This window comes from Empidonax traillii, unplaced genomic scaffold (genome assembly GCF_003031625.1).
Source record: "Empidonax traillii isolate 1590-97213 ecotype Southwest subspecies unplaced genomic scaffold, ASM303162v1 scaffold84:size2688230, whole genome shotgun sequence".
Lineage (NCBI taxonomy): Eukaryota > Metazoa > Chordata > Aves > Passeriformes > Tyrannidae > Empidonax > Empidonax traillii.
This window is the reverse complement of record NW_020955277.1, coordinates 1,543,327-1,562,890: the sequence shown is the minus strand read 5'-3', so window position 1 is coordinate 1,562,890 and position 19,564 is coordinate 1,543,327. Positions and strand designations below refer to the sequence as shown.

The 19,564-nt window shown below is 39.2% G+C and overlaps 1 long non-coding RNA gene across 2 annotated transcripts; it reads left to right on the top strand.

Annotated features, from left to right (window-relative positions):
• Positions 1-623: 623 nt before the first annotated feature.
• On the top strand, positions 624-14,664 carry LOC114056171. Of its 2 annotated transcripts, none has more exons than XR_003570936.1 (3): positions 624-769; positions 9,585-9,721; positions 14,543-14,664. It is a non-coding gene; the product is annotated as an uncharacterized LOC114056171 (long non-coding RNA). The 2 variants fall into 2 exon arrangements; XR_003570935.1 differs by lacking the exon at positions 624-769 and adding an exon at positions 2,660-2,758.
• Positions 14,665-19,564: the final 4,900 nt, after the last annotated feature.

The window sequence follows — 19,564 nt, the reverse complement described above, 5'->3', positions numbered from 1 at the left end:
GCCTACAGCATAAATAATACAAGTTATGCAAACGTATCTCTGTATGCATATAAGAGACTGGTGTATGGAAGACACTACATTCTGAAGGATACTTGCTTTGCTGCAATCACTGTTTTGCACAGACTTCAGTTAGAGTGACCTTTTATTTCAGACAGTATTCCCAGATGGCTTCAGAAAGATCTAAGGAATTTCAACCAAGGAACCAGCACTTCTCTGATAAAGATGGACCCACTGCCACAGCTCTGATAAGCTCAGGGCTTAGCGTGGAACAAAGGGTCATTGCTGTCTGGTCTGGGAAGCGTTAGCAAACTGCATGCAAACATAGGCAAACTTAATAATAACAACCAGTTTCAAGGTGCTTCCAGATCACTGCTAGAAAGAGATGCATGAAATATGATTCTATTCTTGTTAAGTGTACAATAAAGTTATTGAGACAGAGAATACATAATCGAAGGATTAACATCCAAGAAGAAGTAGTTCCTCACAGGAATCAAGCTTGCGCTACTAAAGGGAGTGCCTTAAGGCGATTTAGTCCAAAGACCAATTGTAATAATATTTCAAAAACTGTTTTAGTGCAGTCCTTAAAGTAATGTACCTTTTCTATGGCTTCCAGGGCACTTTTGGCAGCTGGGGATCTCTGCACAGAAGCCATCCCTGAGAGACCCCTATGACTGGAACTGCAAAAGGTGATGGCAAAAGGTTTGGCACTGCACTGGCTGTAATGCTTCTGGGGAGGTGCTGGAGAGAAGCCCTTGGCCACGGAGGAGTGGTGAGTTACTGCAGCTCCTTTCCTCTATTTGAGCAAAGCCTAGAGACCAGGGCCAGACGTTAACAAATGCTGAGCCCACAGGAAATTTCAATGTTAAGACTGTTACAGAACACATTAACGCCTGAATGAGGTCTCCAAACATAGGATGCCTGTCATTAGTACAGTCCTCTGGCAAAATGCAGTGATGTGGGTTCCAACCATACTTTCAGCAATTGTCATAGACTTGTTTGGAGACGCTGTCAGACATGACTGGAATCTTAATGTTCTTCTCCATATTTTACTTTCTATTCTGTTTACATGTCCAATTCTGATAAAACCATTGGAAATCACACTCCAATATTTGGCAATGGAAACTTAGCCTGTTCACTTGAAGCCAGTGTAGCATTTTTCCAACATCTTTCAATTAACTATAATCAGGAAGTTGTTTATGTTTTTCATAAGTTGATGGTAGACAGGTTTATTTTTAAGAAAAAAAAAAAATTTTTTTCTGTTTCTTTTTTCCCCTCAGTAAGATACAAGATTTCTGGTATTGACTGAAATGATGCATAAGTGAGGCAGACCATGGTAAGATTTTGTTTGAAGAGCTTTTTCACTGTCTTTCCTGTCCTAATCACTACCCTATTTAAACATTCAACCTAATCTGCATGAAATCACTAAGTTACACAAATTATTCCAGTGATTTTGTCATACAAGCAAGTGCTTTAGGCAAATTTAGATCATCAGAATAATTTCTCATTTTCCCCACATTTATAAAGATATTTTGTATCTTACTTTGTCTTGTTGAGAATTATTTTAAGAGGGGCTTTGTAATAGAAAAGATCTGTCATCAAACCAGTCATTTTTCTGGCACACTGCACTACGAGTAATGCAATTGCTTAAATAAAAATGGTGCAGCTTTAACATCATAATCTAATCACTCATTTCTTTGCCTTTCATTCTAATAATGTAAGACATAATGAACTCTTGGTAGATATAGTAATACCCCTTAAGTATTTCTACAGGATTTATGTTGTCATTTAATATTATTTCAAAGGACAAAACATAATTCTTGCCATTTTGCTCCATTACTCATTTTGTGATTTTTACGTGCTCCCACTATCACTGAAAAGAAATGATCAAATTAACCATTTTAACAAGCATTTGCTAGTTGTGCCTACTTACAATTCATTTCAATGACTAGTGAAATCAATCAAATAATGGGGCTTAGTCTCCTTTCCCTGAATAATGACTTCAAGGAAGATCCACCTCCCTCTCAGGGAAAGAATGGATAGCTGGGAATGCTCAGGGGAATAAAAGGGTTTAAAGCACCACACATAAAAGGCTGAGTAGAGGAGTCTTTGAAAATAAATGCAGGCTTCAACAAAGGATGAAAAAGAAAAGGGTACAGAGGGAGCGGCTTGGTGTAGATATGGACAGTGCATACAGAAGAGGTTACTGAGGCAATGCATAATACCTCAACCGAAGGACAAATGGGCTGTAGGTGAGGGGTTGTAAGCTGAGGAAAATGCGTTTTGATGAGTAGCACAGGGTGTGCAGCGGCAGGCTGTGGCTAATGTGGTAATGAAGAGACCTGAAAAGGAAGCCAGTCTGGAAAATTAAATGAATTATCTCAAAATGAAGTGTATGTATTTCCACTGGTATACAGTGAGCTATTTTACACAATCAAAAAATTATGGTGAGAAAAAGAAAGACGGGACCCATATTATTATTTTTTAAATGACAGAAATTATAACAATTCTTTTCCATTTTCCCATATCTCATCTTTAGATTTAATTGAAAATAAAAAGCACCTGATTTCTCATAAATCCAGAGTGGTGAAAAAATCATAATATTGCCTCACAATTACAGAGTCTCAATTCTTTGCATTTGTAATAAACACACTGGAAGATTCTCTTGGAGGAGGACTGAAGTAGACTGTAGCATTTCTAGTGAGTGTTTACATCCACTTCTCCAGACAACAAGCAAACATAGAAATGATCAAAGGAGTTGGTAGGTAACCTGCTGGCTGCAGTCTTCTTAGGTTAGAATCCTTTGAGTTCAAACGATTGAAATCCTCCTATAATTATTTTAAGCCATTTTCTCAGTTTTTTTTATCGGTAAGCTGTTGATAGGTTAATCATGTAATTAAAAAGGAATTGAGCAGGACTTCAGTGAAGTAGCAGATTTGAGCTGTTGTAGCTGAAAGGCAGATTTGATGTAATATGGTGTCATGGTTTAATCCTGGCTAGCAAGGAAGTACCATGCAGCTGCTCACTCACTGCCCCACCAGCGGGACTGGGGAGAGAATCAGAGGGACAAAAGCTTGAAAACTTGTGGGCTGAGATAAAGACAGTCTAATAGGGAAAGCAAAAGCTGCACACATAAGCAAAGCAAGGAATAAATTCCCTGCTTTCCATGGGCAGGCAGGTGTTCAGCCATCTCCAGGAGAGCAAGGCCCTAGTGCTTGGGAAGACAAACACCACCATTCCAAACATCCCCCACTTCCTCCTTCTTCCTCCCACTGAGCATGATGTCATATGGTATGGAATATCCCTTTGGTCAGTTTGGGTCACCTGTCCCGGCTGTATCTCCTCCCAGCTTCCCATGCACCCCCAACATCCCTGCCAGCGTGCCAGTGCAAAAAACAGAAAAGGCCTTGGCACTGTGTAAGTGCTGCTCACCAACAACAAAAACTATCTTATCAACCCTGTGTTCAGCACAAATCCAAAACACAGTCCCATACTAGCCATCGTGAAAAAAATTAACTCTGCCCCAGACAAAACCAGCACACATTGTTAACATTCTTGATTTTGTTAGAGCTAACAACTTTGTGGAGATACGCTAAAAGATCATCATTACCTGACAAAATTCCAATAATGTATGTTCAGCCACCTCCAATTACTGAAGCAGGAGTTGAGTCACAAGACTTACTCATGGATATTTGGCTTTACTCTCCACCTGAGATTACCTAATGGACTAGAACAGTCAAGGGGTGTCCCAGTACTGTTATGGCAATGTTTTAAGCTCTGTTTTTCTAGGAGTGTTTGCAGTGCTCTGGGAAGATCTTGTTTGAGCAGTTTGATGTCACTGAAGGGCATAAAAATGCTACTGTCCCTCCATAATACTTTGTTGAGGCTCAGATTCTGCAGTGGTTTTTGAATATGGAACACAAATTTTAAAATAAGTGTTAACTATGTCAAATGTGACAGATAGACAGGATAACCAGTGGTGGGCACAAGACTTTTGGATGATGAAGGGCATCATCAAAAGGCCCTCTTCTCTGAGTTGGTGCCATACCTTCAACATCCTCACATGAGATTTCAGAACCCATAGCCATGTCCAAATAAATGACTGCCATCTTTTAGAGTCTTGCAACCTCTGACCATTACTTCTTGGTCACTAATTCCTTTGAGGTGATCAGGTACACCATGAGCAAAGAGGTTATGGAGATTTTGTCTTCAACAGTGCTGTGGGTGATATCTAAGAAGGTCTCCAAGACTTCCTAAATTGACAAGAATCATATTCTCCTTCTGCTTCCAGCCTACTGTAGCTACAACTTCATACGCTGTAAGGCTTTGCTCAACCTCTGAGACTTCCACTGAGTTATCTTGCCCTTTGAGAAACTCCTCTTTCTCTCATAATACAGGTTTGTAGGAAACATCATATCTTCAGGGCTGCAGACTGCAACTACCTGAGTTTTTTGGCAAGTATAAATATATATATATATATGTATATACATCTGACCATGCAATCTCCTTCAGGCTTTGAGACCACCCTTCAGGGAATACATGTACCTTAGTTATGTGCTGGAGGTCCTTGTGATGCAAAGTCCACACAAGGATTTAGGACTAATTACTCCACTGAGTATTGAAATGCTGTGGAGCAAAGCTCCTGGTCTGGTTTCATTCAATGGGAATTTGCTTTGTGCCTACCAACATCACTCTGAGAAACCAGTTAAAATTACTCTATTGCTATGAACCAAATTACTAAGATAGAATGGCTGTGACTTAAAAGTACCTGAATATTTCTGTGCATGACCATGATCAAGAATTACTACTTTCTTTTTTTTTCTTAAGGGTTTCTATTTAAAGTTGTATGATTAAAAAGAAATAATATGATTACTGCTTACTGTTTCTGGCTTTCTGCAAAACAGAGAAAACTAAAAGAACATTTTGTAAACAGAACAGCTTTGCAATAACACAAAGAACTGTATTCATAGTTTGCTTTTCTGCCACGTTGTAAATATTTCAAACCCAAATAAGTTTGTGTAGTAGCTGACAAATGTATTGTTTTTGCAAGTTGAAATCTTTGAACAATGTGATCTGCATTTAAAAAAAAAAATCAAATAAATTAAAAGATCTGCAGTCCTCAGAAAGAGAGGAAATAGTAACATTCTTTGAAACTTGATTTCTGTATTTGCACCACAGTAGTGAATTATTTGCATATTCATTAATTAAAGGTTAACTTTTGTTGATTTCCTAAACCCTAAAGAATAGAATCTAAGCTTTCAATTTTGCAGGTGTCTGAAGCTCTGCAGAACTGACGTTGATAAGGTCTATCATCTTGAAAACAAGCTCTTTTGTAGCTTTCATGTAAGTAATTTTCTTTTATGTTCTATTTTTGCTAAGTTTAGCTGTGGTTGAGTATCTCAAACCATGATCATGTGGGCATTTATGGCTAGAAGCAAACTTCTCCACCTTTGCTCTGCACCACCTGTGTCCTGTGCACCAGCTGTGATTTGGAAGCTGTGGGGCTGGTTTAGATGAGGAAGAGGGGTTTTCAGCAGCCTTGGAGATCCACACATGTGACTCTCTTGCTCCCAGACTGGTCTGAATCCCAGCATCCCTCAGCACACACAATTCATTTTGTTTCTGTTGGGTCCCTACACACGTAGCTGTGCCTTTTCTTAATTAAACTCCATCTTCATGAAGGCTTTAGGCATTTTCTACAGTAGATTGTCTCCTTTTACTTATCATGCATGATACTATTACTCAGGCAGTGGAAATAAGCAGGGCAGACTTGGTTTAGTTTAATATGTAATGCAGCTTTCAGGAACCCCCAGAATGCAGCAATATTATCCTCTGTTGATAATAATCATGAAGTCAGTCTTTAAATGCAGGATTTGGATTGCCTGTTGATGATTGCACCTGTTCGTTATCTCACTTGTGGAAAGTAGAGATCAGAAAGATGCATTAACATCTTTTGCTCCCTCAGTGCAGAACCATTCTCTCTATTTGATTTTTTTCCCTAGCCTAGCTTATCAAAAAGTTCATAAAATGGTGCCAGGAGAGTTCACTGTTAATGAATATTCTTTGATGCAGCATTTCACTACATTTTTATGGGTGAGTCTACAGCTGAACACATGTTTTTTCCTAGTGAAGATAGGTTATAAAGCTGTATCTGGCAAAGGGGTTTTTCCTATAACTTCTTCCTTTTATGGGTGAAGGTTCTCTGCAGCTTTTCCTGCGAACTTGGAGTTGAACAAGGCAAACCAGTAAACTTAACCAGAGAACTGGACTACAGAGCAATGTCTTCACAATAAGAAACTGATAGGGGCTGTGGCAGGAAGATGAGATATGTTTTGGGGAACCTTGAACCTCAGCTATGCTTGTTGTACAAACTGTCGCCAATGTGGCTGTGCTGTGAAGAAGTGCAATCCCTGAGCTGGGCTAGTGGAGAACTTCAGTGTATTTTCACCCAAACAGCAAAACTTCAGAAAGTATGTTTATAGATATTCATGTGTCTGTGTCACTCCACTATTTTACTGAGCTAAAGTCTTGGTCCTTCAGCTTCTCTCAGCAGTCCTTTAAGTGGAAAATGGGAGCCAAGAACAATTTTTGTACCTAGGAAAGGGCTGGAGATGGAGGCTTATTGAATTGCAATGTGAGGTGGAGAACGGCAGAAAGAAGATCCTGATTGGTACGGTTTGTCACTTCTCTTCCGCTGTGAGTCAATGACTTTCTCTGTTCACGCCTCAGTGATTCTCTCTCCCACTAGGCTCAAATTCTGCATCTCAGCAGCCTAGAGTTATGGGCAATAAATCCTGAATACAGACAAGGGGCGCTTAAGATCAAGAATCTCAGCCTGCAGGATGAACCAAGAAGCTGGAGATGATGGCTGAAGTCTGCCAAGATTCAGAGGAGCACAGCAGCATGCCAGACCCTTGCTGGATTTGAGTGTATCAGTCTGGTAATTGTCCAATAAGGGGGCCCAAACTGAAGTGCTGGTTTTGTGGTAGAGTATTATGATTAAAGTGGTTTTACTACACAACTCACCTCAAAAACGGGGCAGTTTTCCAAGCTAATGTAGGGCAAGGCCTTGCAGACAAGTAACAGTGTATTCATATAGTGCATTTCTTTTTACCAGCAAAAATGAAAAAAAAAAGCACATTGATTCCAGATTACAATGTCAGAGATACATGAAGAACATCTGTCACTGTGACAGAATCATAAATCATTGTGCTGAAATCCTGACATGCCTTTTTTCATTGGCAAAGTAATTTTTTAAAATGGGATATAATTAAGTTGCTTAGCGCCACACATTATCTATTTTAAACCTGTTATTTTTTTCTCATGTGAAAAACATCAGATGAAGCACACTAGCTTTGTTTTGTTTTTAAATTAAGCTAGTAAAAAAAAAAAAAAGGACTACTGTATACAACAGCAATTCTGGGTGCTGTTAAGAATTGTCCAATGTGAAGACATCATAAGGAAAATAAATCTGTGAGTAAATGAAACAGTGCTGTAGGTGTACCAGCAAACCATCCTGATGTGGAAGACAAGATAAGTAGTAAGAGACCAGTATAGCTGCATCAGGAATTCTCCAGTGACTTGAATATTGAAAAGGAAATTCTATAAAGAATGAAAATGAGGGCACAGAAGTGAGATGAGTAATGAAGCAGTGGCATAAACATCTAGGGATAAAACTAGGAAGAATCAGTCACAAAATTAGTTACAGCTTTCCTGGAGTAAAAAATGGAAGAGGTTCTATAAATACCAAGAAATTACGGGAAGAGAAGTGTAAAGGCACAAATAATAGACACACTGAGTAGAGTGAAATGTTTTATTATTTATTTTGCTATGTTCTTTACATGCACATAAACATTAATGACAGGTACTTCATAACACCATTTTTTAACAGGGGAAGGACATAGGCTAGAATAGGGAAAAAAACCCACAAGTAAAAGAATGTTTGAATAAGTTAGACGTACAGAAGTTTCTAGAGCTTGCTGAAATTCACTTAATACCTACTGGGCTCTTGACTTATCTCTGAGAGTTCTTGCAAGAGTGGATAAGTCACCAGGGCCTACAGCAACTATGTAGCCTAAGGTGGAAATACAGTCAGCATCATACTTCTAATTTTTGATAATGATCAGACATCTGATAGTACAAAACATATTTTGAAAATTATTTCAAACCAAACACCCAGTTGGTTTAAAGGCTTTCTCTTCTTTAATTCTTGCCCTCATGGCACATGGTTTTAAAAATGGAAAATAAAAGATAAATTTGGTAAATTTGGTAAGATTTTTTAAATGTGACATTCACAGCAGGCTCAGATTTCGACACTATTAAGAAGTTGTTGGCTGCAGCCCTGGTTTGCAGGATTATAATCATTTCTGCTTTTAAAAATGGGAAATGAAGAACCCAGGGAATTACAGAGTACTCAGCCTAACTTCAGTACTGAGAAAGATAATGAGACAAATTCTCAAGAAGTAAATTCATACACACCATGAGAATAAGGTGATAAGAAGCATCCAATGTGAATTTGTCAAACTAATCTAATTTCCCTCTTTAATAAGGCAACTGGTCCAATAGATAAGGAAAAGTGGTAGAAATGACCGTATGTTGACCCAAGAAGTATCTTGACCTGAGAAAGGCTTTTGACACTGTCCTGTATGCACATAAATGAACTGGGGAAAGCTGTTGCATTTGAAATCACATTCTAATTCAATCCACTGTTAAAAGTAAACCTAATACCTGATTGTGGGTAGCTGCACTAGGGGGACGTTGAAGGCGTCTTGCACAGCTCCTGACAGATAGGCTTCTGTTCAATGTTTCAATAACAGCTTAGATGACAGAATTAGAAATAATTATATACTAAGCCTGGTAGGTGGCACCATGTAAAGATCTGCAAAATGTGCTCAAGGACAGAATTAGTATTAAAAAATGTCTTGAGAGGTTCTGAAGTCCAACATTAAAAATCTGAATAAAGACAATTGCACAGGACTATATTTGGGAGGATAGCATCAGAAGCATAACCACAGAATGGCATTGCAGATAAAGATCTAATGATTAATGAGGGCCATGAATGAGTCAACAGTGTGATGCTGTTCAGGAAAAGAGATAAATGTAATTCTAGATTCTGTTGAATTGTCTGCTTGAAACAGTATATGAACAGTAGATGTAAGATGAGATAATTAGCACGTTCTTCTTGGCAATGGTAAGGCCTCAGCTAAAATAGTGTTTTACTCTGAGGTACCATAATTTAAGAAATATGTAGATCAGCTGGAAGCAATCCAGAGATCAACTAGGATGAAATTTGGAAAATTGGATCCATAAAGCAAGGTTGCAATTTTTAGTTTTGTTTTAATCTTAAAAAAAAAAAAAAAAAAAAAGATTATGTGGGGTTCAACAGTCTTTGAGTACACAAAAGGCTAATATAAAGAGTAGTTCTATGTTTTTTTCATGCCCACTAATGACATGGGCAGATTGTAAAGGAAATCTTTTTTAGGTGTACTATAATAGATGTTACAGTAACACATTCTAACTAGAAGAAAAGATTATTGCTGGAATATATTACCCAAGAAGGTTGTATAATCTGTCATTATTGTTTTTAGATACGAATCAGAAGGACTGCCATCCACAATTATCAAGACAACTGGCTACTTTCTTCAAGGTTAGGAGCTGGACCAGATGAATGTATTAGGTGGCTGAAATCCCTGAAACTGTGACAAAGTGTTCAAGTTATTACAAGGTAATCCATAAAAGGTTTTCACTAAGAAAGCATTTGAAAATACCATGTGTGGTTTGTATGCTGTTATGGAATATTGCACAGGTTGTTCTCTGGTCTTTTTAAAAACAAACCAAACACCTTTGTTTCCTTTGATTTTTGTGTTGTGGGATTTTTTGTTTGTTTTTATTTTACCTCAGGAAGGTTAGGTACAGCTTTGATTAAAAATACTGAGGAATAGCAGACTACATAGACCCTTGAGATTTCACTGAGGTCTACAATTTTATGATTCGTATACAATCTGCGGTATTTTTTCTGACATGCTGAAGAGCTTTGTAAGCAGAAGTTAATTATTAAACTAGTTCGTTTCCCAGGGCAGAAATGACCTAATCATTTATGATAGTGCTCAAATGAGGAATTAAACAAACATATCCAGAATAAACACAGATCAAATAATCTTTGCCAGTGGAAAAGTACAAAATCTTTGTTTTCAGGCCAGTGAGTGCAAAACAACAGCACAGATACAGACCTCAGCAAAACTAACAAGCCAGAATTTCTCAATCTGTGAGAAATTCTGTATTTTAATAATTAATTCAAAATTTTAGAAAGTTTTTTCTAATTTACAAAATTTTAAAAATAGGAATGAAAAAAAATGAGATTATATTGGAAAAGTTGGAAAGTTTTGAGGACCTGAATTACAACTGAACATTTCAACATTCAAAACCCAAAATGTTGCAGTCAAGGTGTACCACATATATGTGTCCAAATTAGGGGAGCACAGAACTCCATTATACACAAGAAAATGCCAGCCAAAATTACTGTGCAAATACAGCAGCATTCTCCAAAATTATATTTTTTTGTGTTAGCTCAAAATAAATCTATAATCATACTCCCAAGAGAAAACTGAGCAAAGCTATGCATTTTTCCATTTTATGTTTTTTATTATTTAAAACTAAGTTCTTCAGAAAATAAGCTCTTTGTTAGAAATTCAAATCCATATAAAACTTTTGACAAATTCTAGTCACTACTCACTATAAAAATAGCTGGCTCAAAAATGTTTTCTAGAGAAATCTGTGCTCATCACAGTGGACTGTGGTCTTGACCAAAATATGACTGTAAACACTGGAAGTGTTTGAGTTACCATTGTTATTGTAGTCTAGTAGAAGATAATCATGAGACTCAAAGAGAGGATCATTATAAGATGATGACTTTCCAAAAATTCAGAAATATTAAGGTTTGGAGTTAACTGATAAGCCATGCTTCAGTCAATATCCACTGGTCCTTTTGTTCTTTTTAAAACATGCATGATATTTAGACACCAGAGTAATGATTTCATACTGAACGAGAACTTTCTCTCTTATAACCGAACACTGGAGCTTGTGAATTTGGCTGTGCAAACGGATAGAGACTGACCTAACAAATCTGGCTAGCTTCAGGTATACCATTACACACCACAACCCTTGGATGAACAGCAGTAAAAAGCCTGCAGAATTTCAAAGATCCTGGGACAAATCTATCAGGTGTCAAAGACAGCCTTAATACCAAAGCCCAGAGGGACAACTAGACAATGGGAGTTGGAATAGATGGCCTTTAAAAGTCTCTTCCAATCCAAGCTCTTCTATGATTCTATGACCCAAGACAAGAAAAATCAGCTCACCTGACCTTGCTTAGAGCAGCCCCCATGAGGAAATTTTGTTACTGGGACCTGTAAATCCAAAGGTGGACTGTTTGGTTTGCAGGCCAGAACAGGTTTGCAGGGGCTGCGTACAGCCCCACTGCACAGTTCAACAACCTAAAGTGTCTTAAGCAGCTTAAGTAGCTTTAAGCAGCTTTGAAGACTTAGATACTTTAAGCTTATAAAGCAGTTTAAGCTGCTTAAACCGCTCTAGGACTTTAACAAGGGCCCCACTATGCCACTCCTTGCCAAGTGAGCGAAACAAAGGTGCCTGCAGCTCCCTCACCATTGGCTGGAGGGATGGAGATGCAGGGCTTGCCACAGATCCAGCCAGGAATCTGCTGATATTGATATATTTTGTCAATGATGATGTATAAAATAATGTAACATATTTTTTCTCCTCTTGGTTAACTCAGTGTTTCTTTCTCTTTTGTAGCTGCCTCCCTTTCCCAGCCACCTTCGTCCCTTTTTTTCTATTTTTGCCCATTTAGCTCAGGCTCTTTCAGTATCTCTTTTGTCTCTAATTAATTCTTCCTAAAGTGATCAGTGGACTGCTCTTGCTGCAGTGATACACTTTTATGAAGAAAACATGTCTTGATTCAGCCTCTGTGTTCAATCCACAGAACCGTGCTGGGGGTAACTGTTCCTTTGTATCACTATGGTTTAACCTAAATCTAGAACTTCTTTCTCAGAGGAAGGGCATGAGTTGATGGAAGCACTGTGAAAAAAAACAACTGTGTAATCCCGGGAAGTACTGGTGGCAACCATTAAGTTATCACCTACAAAAGCACGTAACCAGATGGAATAGCAGAAGGAGGAATATAGTACATTGAATCTATGTTGTATTTTGGAGGTTTCAGTAAGGATGTAGGAGGAGAAAGTCTGTGGATAGCTGTCCAGAAAAATGGGTAAATGTATCTTCCTACACTGATAATCTCTTAGGGCTGAAAGGACTTTGTGTTCAGTTTTTACTCCATCTGTCTGAATTTGGGGTAGGCTGCACAAACCACAAGTCATCCTGTTCTTACTAAAGGATATAACACCCCTTCCCACTTACACACAAGACAGTGAGTGTCTGTTTGGTTTAGTGACAATTCACTTTGAACTGCCACATTAATAACTAGGACAGTGGTGGTGATGTACTGGAGCACCTGAGCTGGATATGGTGTCTTTGGTGCTGAGGATTCACTCAAACCTACATCATCCCACTTTTCTCATATTTGAATTCCTTTTCCAGTTCCTTTAGAAGGAACATTTTCCTCTTCTCTTTTTCCTCTTCTCCTCACCCATTTCCTGGGGTCATATCTTAACTTCTCCGGTGTTCTCTCTCCATAGTCCTCAGTTTAATTTGGCCCACATTTTTCACAGGCTTATGGAGTCCATCACATGTGACTTTGTATATATCACATACACTAATCACAATTTAGCTATGAAATGTAATGGTAAAGCTTATCACACTCAAACAGTGTGTTCTAAAGACTTGAGGGTGTAAGCAGGAAGAGGGATAATGGTCAGCCTTACTCACTGATCTATTTTTTGCTGATTATCTATGTTATGCATTCCTAAATGATGTTGCATATCACCATAGGGTGGTATTGAATGCACACCATGTCCAGTGTGACATATTTATACAGGCAGCATTGAATCCTTTCGTTGAGGCTTGATTTATACCAAATGCAATTTTTTTCCAGGAGCCTGAAAGCATGTTTGTCTCAGTTTCTATTAAAGAAAATGATTTCTAGCATGATCTATTCTTTTCAAGACATCAATGCATTTTAATCCTTTTTCCCATTTATCTAGCTATTAATTATTACTTCCTTCATAATGTGTTATAATGCCCTACATATGATGCCAATAGGATTTACTAGATTGTGAGTGATTAAATTATTTATTTCTTAAATATTGGTTTGATATGGTCCCATCAGGGGACACCACTGGTAGTTAACAGATATATTCGTAGTGGAATACTTGGAGCTCAGTATCCTTGGGTTCACACCTTGTGTCTGTATCATCCTCCCAGTAGTCCCAGCTCCTTCTAAAGTTTCAGCCAGTTTTGTAGGAGAAAGGGCAGGTTGTTTGGGCTACCTGTGGGCTTTGTGATCAGTGGGAGAATGTTAGCTGTTTGGTGCCTGTACAGCTCTGGGGCTGGAGAAGATGAACTGCACCTGCCATTCCCTCAGGTCCAACAGTGACTTGGGTCCCATTCTCCTCCAAGAAGCTGCTCATTTGCATCAATGATTAATGATGGGAATTAATAAGGTTAATCAAAGTTAATTCTAAGCATGGAAAAGTAATCTTTCTCAATTCTGAAAAGCTATATGTCGTCACCTATTCATAACTTACGCATTTTCTTTGAACTATTTTTTATTACATCTGAGAACAAAAAGGTCCCGTTCCTGTTACAAGAGAGTTTGGGTAGTTTCAGACCTGATGGGTTATTTAAAAAAAATTTGTAAACCAGAAAACATACAACACCAGGCATCAGGTGGTGTATACAGGCCGCAGTTTGGCAGCCATTTATGCTTATGCCCAAATTTCAGTTGCAACTTCATTTCCTTTGGCTTCTAGAAGACTTCAGCGTATGTTAAAATTACCTCTGCTGATCTGAGGTGGTAGCAGCCCTGCATGTTTGTATGCCTTGATAAACAACTGCGTGTGTGCCGAAAGTGCGTCATTGACTGTGTTGAGCCTGGTGAGGTCACACAGTTGTGCTGATCCATTCACCATTGGAGACAGACATTTTTCAGTGCTGCTGCTGGACTAAATCACCAAGTGCTGGCTGGCTGCCAGGGTTGTGTTGCTGGGCAGATCATCAGGTGTTGGCCAGTCACTGAGGGGTGCTCACACAGTAAAAACGTACAGGACAGCAGACTCACCCTTCCTTCCTTCCCCAAACTCATAACAACTGTCTCCTTGATGCATCTGCAGGGTTACAGCTGACCTCGCTACAGGACAGCATGCGGCTTCACAAACCAAATTGTCACTTTTTCTCATCCCTCCATCTTCTTCAGCATTTTCTTCCAAACCTTGACATTCCCACCATTGTTTAATTCATTTTTTTAACAATCTTGTTTAGCTGAAATAAAGTGATAGCTTATTTCAACTTCAAAAAACAACTTTCCTTTACATTTGTTCCTAGTTAATTTTTTTCTCTTTTTCTTTTTTTCCAGCTTTGGTGGCTAGCTTCTTTGGCTAATGGATTACACAATGAACTGCCTGACTCTGTTATGTGTCTGTGAATACTGTTTCCCTGGACTGCAACACCAGTCCAATTCTTTGCTCTGCTGGAAGTCATCCTGAGGTGGGTAGTGTTTAGGATTTGAGGAAGAAAGCCAGAGTTTGCCCTCTACCAATATTAATTTCATGCATTACCCCTTGCATTCTTGATTCTGTAATTGGGCTGTGCTTCCATCTCCACCCATATCCTGCCTTGACACACATCCATGTGCGGATGACAGGGGCAATGACGGGTGAGCCAGCCAGCTTGCAGGCTGAGTCACCCCAGGAAGGCAGGCAATTAGGATGGAAAAGGAAGTGTGCCAACAAAACAGGTGATCTGAGCATGCCAAATGGATATTGCACAATATTGGCAGTGACAGAGAAATGTGGAGAACACAAACATGTACTTCCAAAATGGCCTTCATAGTAGGAATTAAAAAATACCAAAGCTGAGCCTGTTTCTTTTCATGGGCAATCTGAATACCAAAGATGAATGTAATAATCAAGAAATGGATAGAGCAGTGGTGTAGTATAACCCTCTTAGCATATTTGGTCACTTTTATATGGATGTCTTTTCCCGTGCGTGGAGGGTCGAAAGCAGGATCACAAACACAATTTATGAGTACAGAACAATTATGCTATTTGTTGGATTGTACACACAATAAATGGCTGGGAGTAATGTGCTATTAGCTTTGGCACTAATGCCCTCACTTCCTCTGATGCACGTAACCACTGGGTTTCTGCTGGTCAGGCAGATGGTAATCACATGGGGAAGTGCCAGACTCCACTGCTCCTTGCCATAGAATGGTCCTCAGTTTTGCTGAATTGCTATTTTCTATTTGATTTTTTTTTTTCCTCAGGGTTTTAGAGCTTTTTCAGTTGTTAGTTTTTTCTTCAGTCCTCGAGTGATTGCTGCAGGCTCAACAATTTCACTTGTGTCCTCGTTTCAGCTTTTTTAATATATGGCTTAAGTTTATACACTATCACTCATAGGTTAGCAACCTTTTTTAGTAAAGCAGAGCTGGGGTCGTACAGCCTACCTAGGCCTTGTGTTAAAATAGTAAGACTGTGAAAGCTTTACCAAAATGATGGGAGACAGACTGATCTGTGCTTGTTGTTTGATGTATTTTTAAGCACTTTGCTGGCTTAAACATATGAGTCTTGCCAGATGGCAAAAAGACTCAGAAATAGCTACTAACAAGAACACCACACAGGGTCAGATGTGCTATATAACTGATGGTATCAGTGATGGTCTATATAATGCCAAGCAGAATAGTCTGGTAAGGATGGACTTCAAAGGCAAAATTACTTAGAAATCAGTGGTATGAAGCTGAAAACAAAAGAGTGCTGCATGATATTCTCACTTTGACCATGTTCAGATTTATAAGAAGAAAAAAAGTTACTGTGAGGATAATTAATCATTGGCACAGGCTGCTCAGAGAGCTTTGGCACTCTCCATCCTTGGAGGTTTTCCAGATGTGGCTGGATAAAACCCTGACCAGCTTGGTCCAAGCTAAGCATTGACCCTGCAAGGGAACAGGTGAACATACCAGAGACCTTCTGAATTCCCCTTCAGCTCAGGTCGCTCAGTGATTCTACAAGTTAAGTTACTGTTGTAGTCAAGGGTAGGTGAGGTGGAGAAATCGTGTCACGAAGGGAAAATGCTCATTATGACATTTCACAGTGTGTCCAAGTCTCTGTAAAACTAGGCTGCTACCGTCTATGTAAGGTGATCCTGTCTCTCTCCAGTTCCTGTCCTGGTGTTCCTAGTTTCTCTCTTGAGCTAGGGCTGGCCCTTGTCCAACATCACTGTGAGCTGTTTCAGCTCACCAACCTGACAAAAGCTGATTAGTTTTTTTAAACTGGTTGGCTTTCTGCTGATTTAGTTAGCTGAACTACTTCAATAAGAGACAGATGAGCACCACAGCATGAGGAGGAGGTGGGAACATGTGGTTAAGACTGGAAGGAGTTAAGGGTGGGCAGGGCCCTCTCAGTGGGAACGAGCCATTACATTTGCCTTGTTGCTTCATGAAAACAATGTGATCTATCTGCAGCAGCTTTAATACAGGCAGAACAGCAAACTGGTAAGCCCAGAAAGGATGAATCATAAAGAAAATAAAACCTCAAAAATAAAAATTCTATAATGCTAAGGCTGATGAAAAGTGTGGAATTACAGAAAGGAACGTGAGAGCAAAAAGTCACTGACTAATAATGTCCAAGGAAAGATGAACAGAGATGTATCAAATTGCCTAACACTTGAAACTGAAACTTTGGCCATGGTAGGAAACCACAGATCTTGTTTACCAAGTTACAAAAATCCTGTGTGGGTAGTTCAAACAGGAAATGGGCTGATCAAAAGCAAAGATAGGGAAATATGTACAACAGAGATACTACAGATAATCAAAGCATTTTAAAGAAGTTGGCAGCAAAAAGTTAGCCCTACTTTGACATGAGATTCTGTGACATGAGATGATCTGACCTCATAAGAGATTGCCGTTGGTGCAGCGGTGATATCAGAAAACCAAGCTGCAGTCCAGTAGGTAGCAGCAACAATACAGTGAGAGACATTTTTATTGTGGTAGAAATGCTAAGAGCCCATGATGTCACTGCAGAAGTGAAATTCTAGAAGTTGAAAAGAAAACCTGGGAAACCCCCCAAATTTTGATGAGAGGAAACGCAGAGTTGTTAAAATACTAAAATGTGAGACTAGGAAAGTGTCTCTCTGCCCTACACAATGGGGGAGGTAATTTGCAGTGGAAGATGCAAATTGCACACAAGATGACACAGATGATGGATGCAGAATTGGAAGAGAACAGCCTTGGGACTCAGGCCCAGAAAACAGGATATTCACACAAAAAAGCATCCTGAAAGAACATGTGCAATGACATGCTTTGCTCATCACCAGCTTCACTGATTTTCTTTTTTTTTTTTTTTTTAAGGTTACTTGACATCAGCCTCAGGAATGCCATGTGGAACTTCAGCACTCAGCTCTTACTCCATCATCACAGCCTTGCAGAGAGGGGTGGATGGCTGCATCTGGGAGTCCATCTAAGTAAGAGACTGGTTCACTTTGAACACTGGTGTGGAATCAGGGTACATTTGCCTTCTGGGGCTGTTTAGCATTATCCCACACAGCTACTGTGTAGGCAGCACAAGTAGCAGCATACTGTGGGGTGGATTGCACGTATCATGAAGGTGTGCACTATGTTACTGTGTTACACAGACCTGAAAAAAACCTGTGAAGATACATAACCTAACAAAAAAGTAAGCCAAACAGGATTCAAAATAAACTACCAAAGCAAACATCCCTGAACGCTTAATGCCAAAAAATCGAACTCATGTTAGAAAATGCAAATTCTGGGGAAGTAGAGTATCTTGCCTGTTCTATCTATATCCCAGTTCCAAGTAATTAGGAAGGAACTGACAGAAAGAATAGGAGAGTCTTCCACCACTCCTACTCATTTCAGCATATGGAAATTCAAGATATTCAGTTCCAGAATGAAAACAATACTTAAAAAAATTATTATTTACATGTAACTACAAAGCTAAAATAGACCCTGAAAAATACAGACATCAAAGATGCTAGAAAACTAGATGCCTTGAAAAAAAACCCCAAAAGTCTGACTGTTGTTCTCTGTCTCAGCAAAGTTGAACAACCCACCACCTCATCTTTCACCAGAGTCAACAGGGAGCACAGGATGTAATCATTGTGCATTCTCTGGATGGCAGTCCCCAGGAATTCCCCCTCAAGATGATCCAGTGGAGACCAATGTGTGTGAGGAAAAGAATACTTATTAGAGATGTTAGGAAGACCTACCTGATAGGAATGATGGTGATCACTTTCAACTGTGTCCACTAGAAACAAGAACAAATGATGGAAAGGAATGGAAGACACAAGCTTCCACAGTAAGAATAATGTAAGGGCTACTAAGAGGATCCAGTATGTTCTCCATAATTGCCTTTTTTCCTCTGTGGAGCAAGACTTGCATTGGCTAGCTTGTTTTATGAGCTACCATTGGAGGTAATCATTGTAAACCTTACCAAAGGGGAGAAAAATAATGTTCTTGCTCCAGAGGTGCAAAGAGTAGCTCATGTCCAGGCTAAAGCACTGCACCAAATGCTTCAAGGAGCCAGGGACCTGCTGCCAAGGCACCGTTGCCACGTAATGACAGACTGGGGAAAAACCGTCCATGCCAAGAAGAGCTGGCAAGTGTGGGACTCAGGTAGACATAGGACAGTGGCAATTACATGATTTCTGATTAAAGGGGCTTTGCCTTTCATGTATCTTCAAAAGCATCTGGAGCTCAATTGTGTCGTAAGTAATGATTGTTAATTTTCATTACCTAGACTGAACAAGAGATCTTAAACTGTGTTGTACTGGAGAGAGTTCCGCTGTTTAACCATAAATATTTGGGTGTGCAATATGGTGTTGATCTGCAAGGTTACTAGTATCTATAAAATAAGTAGTCCTTTTTTATTTGCATCATCTACCAAGTTGTTTCAGCTTCACCTTATTAATCTTGAGCTTAGATCTGAGTGTGCTTTTTGAGGTGACGCCCTTGATATAAGAGGGCACACAGACTCCTGTTACCTTGAATATATTCAGGATATATTGTTTCTGCTACAGTTCCCAGACATTTTCTTAGCCAAGTTTTAACACAAGCTCACTAAATCTATGCTTCTTTAAAAAAGTAAATCTCTACAGTCTGTTCTCAGCCTTCTTTTACTTTTCTCATAATATCAGGCCCACACATAGCCCAGATTCCTCAATGGTAGCTGGTGAAATTTTTCCACCTTCTTGTGCTATATATATTCCTATGTCCTGAGCAGCAGCCTGTGTCTGTGTTTTGAGTACAGACTGCTGTTATTTTAGATATCTGCCTCCATAAAGGAGCATCACTGTTTCTTATATGTCTTCATAATGAGATTTTTTTCACTATTTTCACAGAGGTTTAACCTCGTTTCAAAAACGA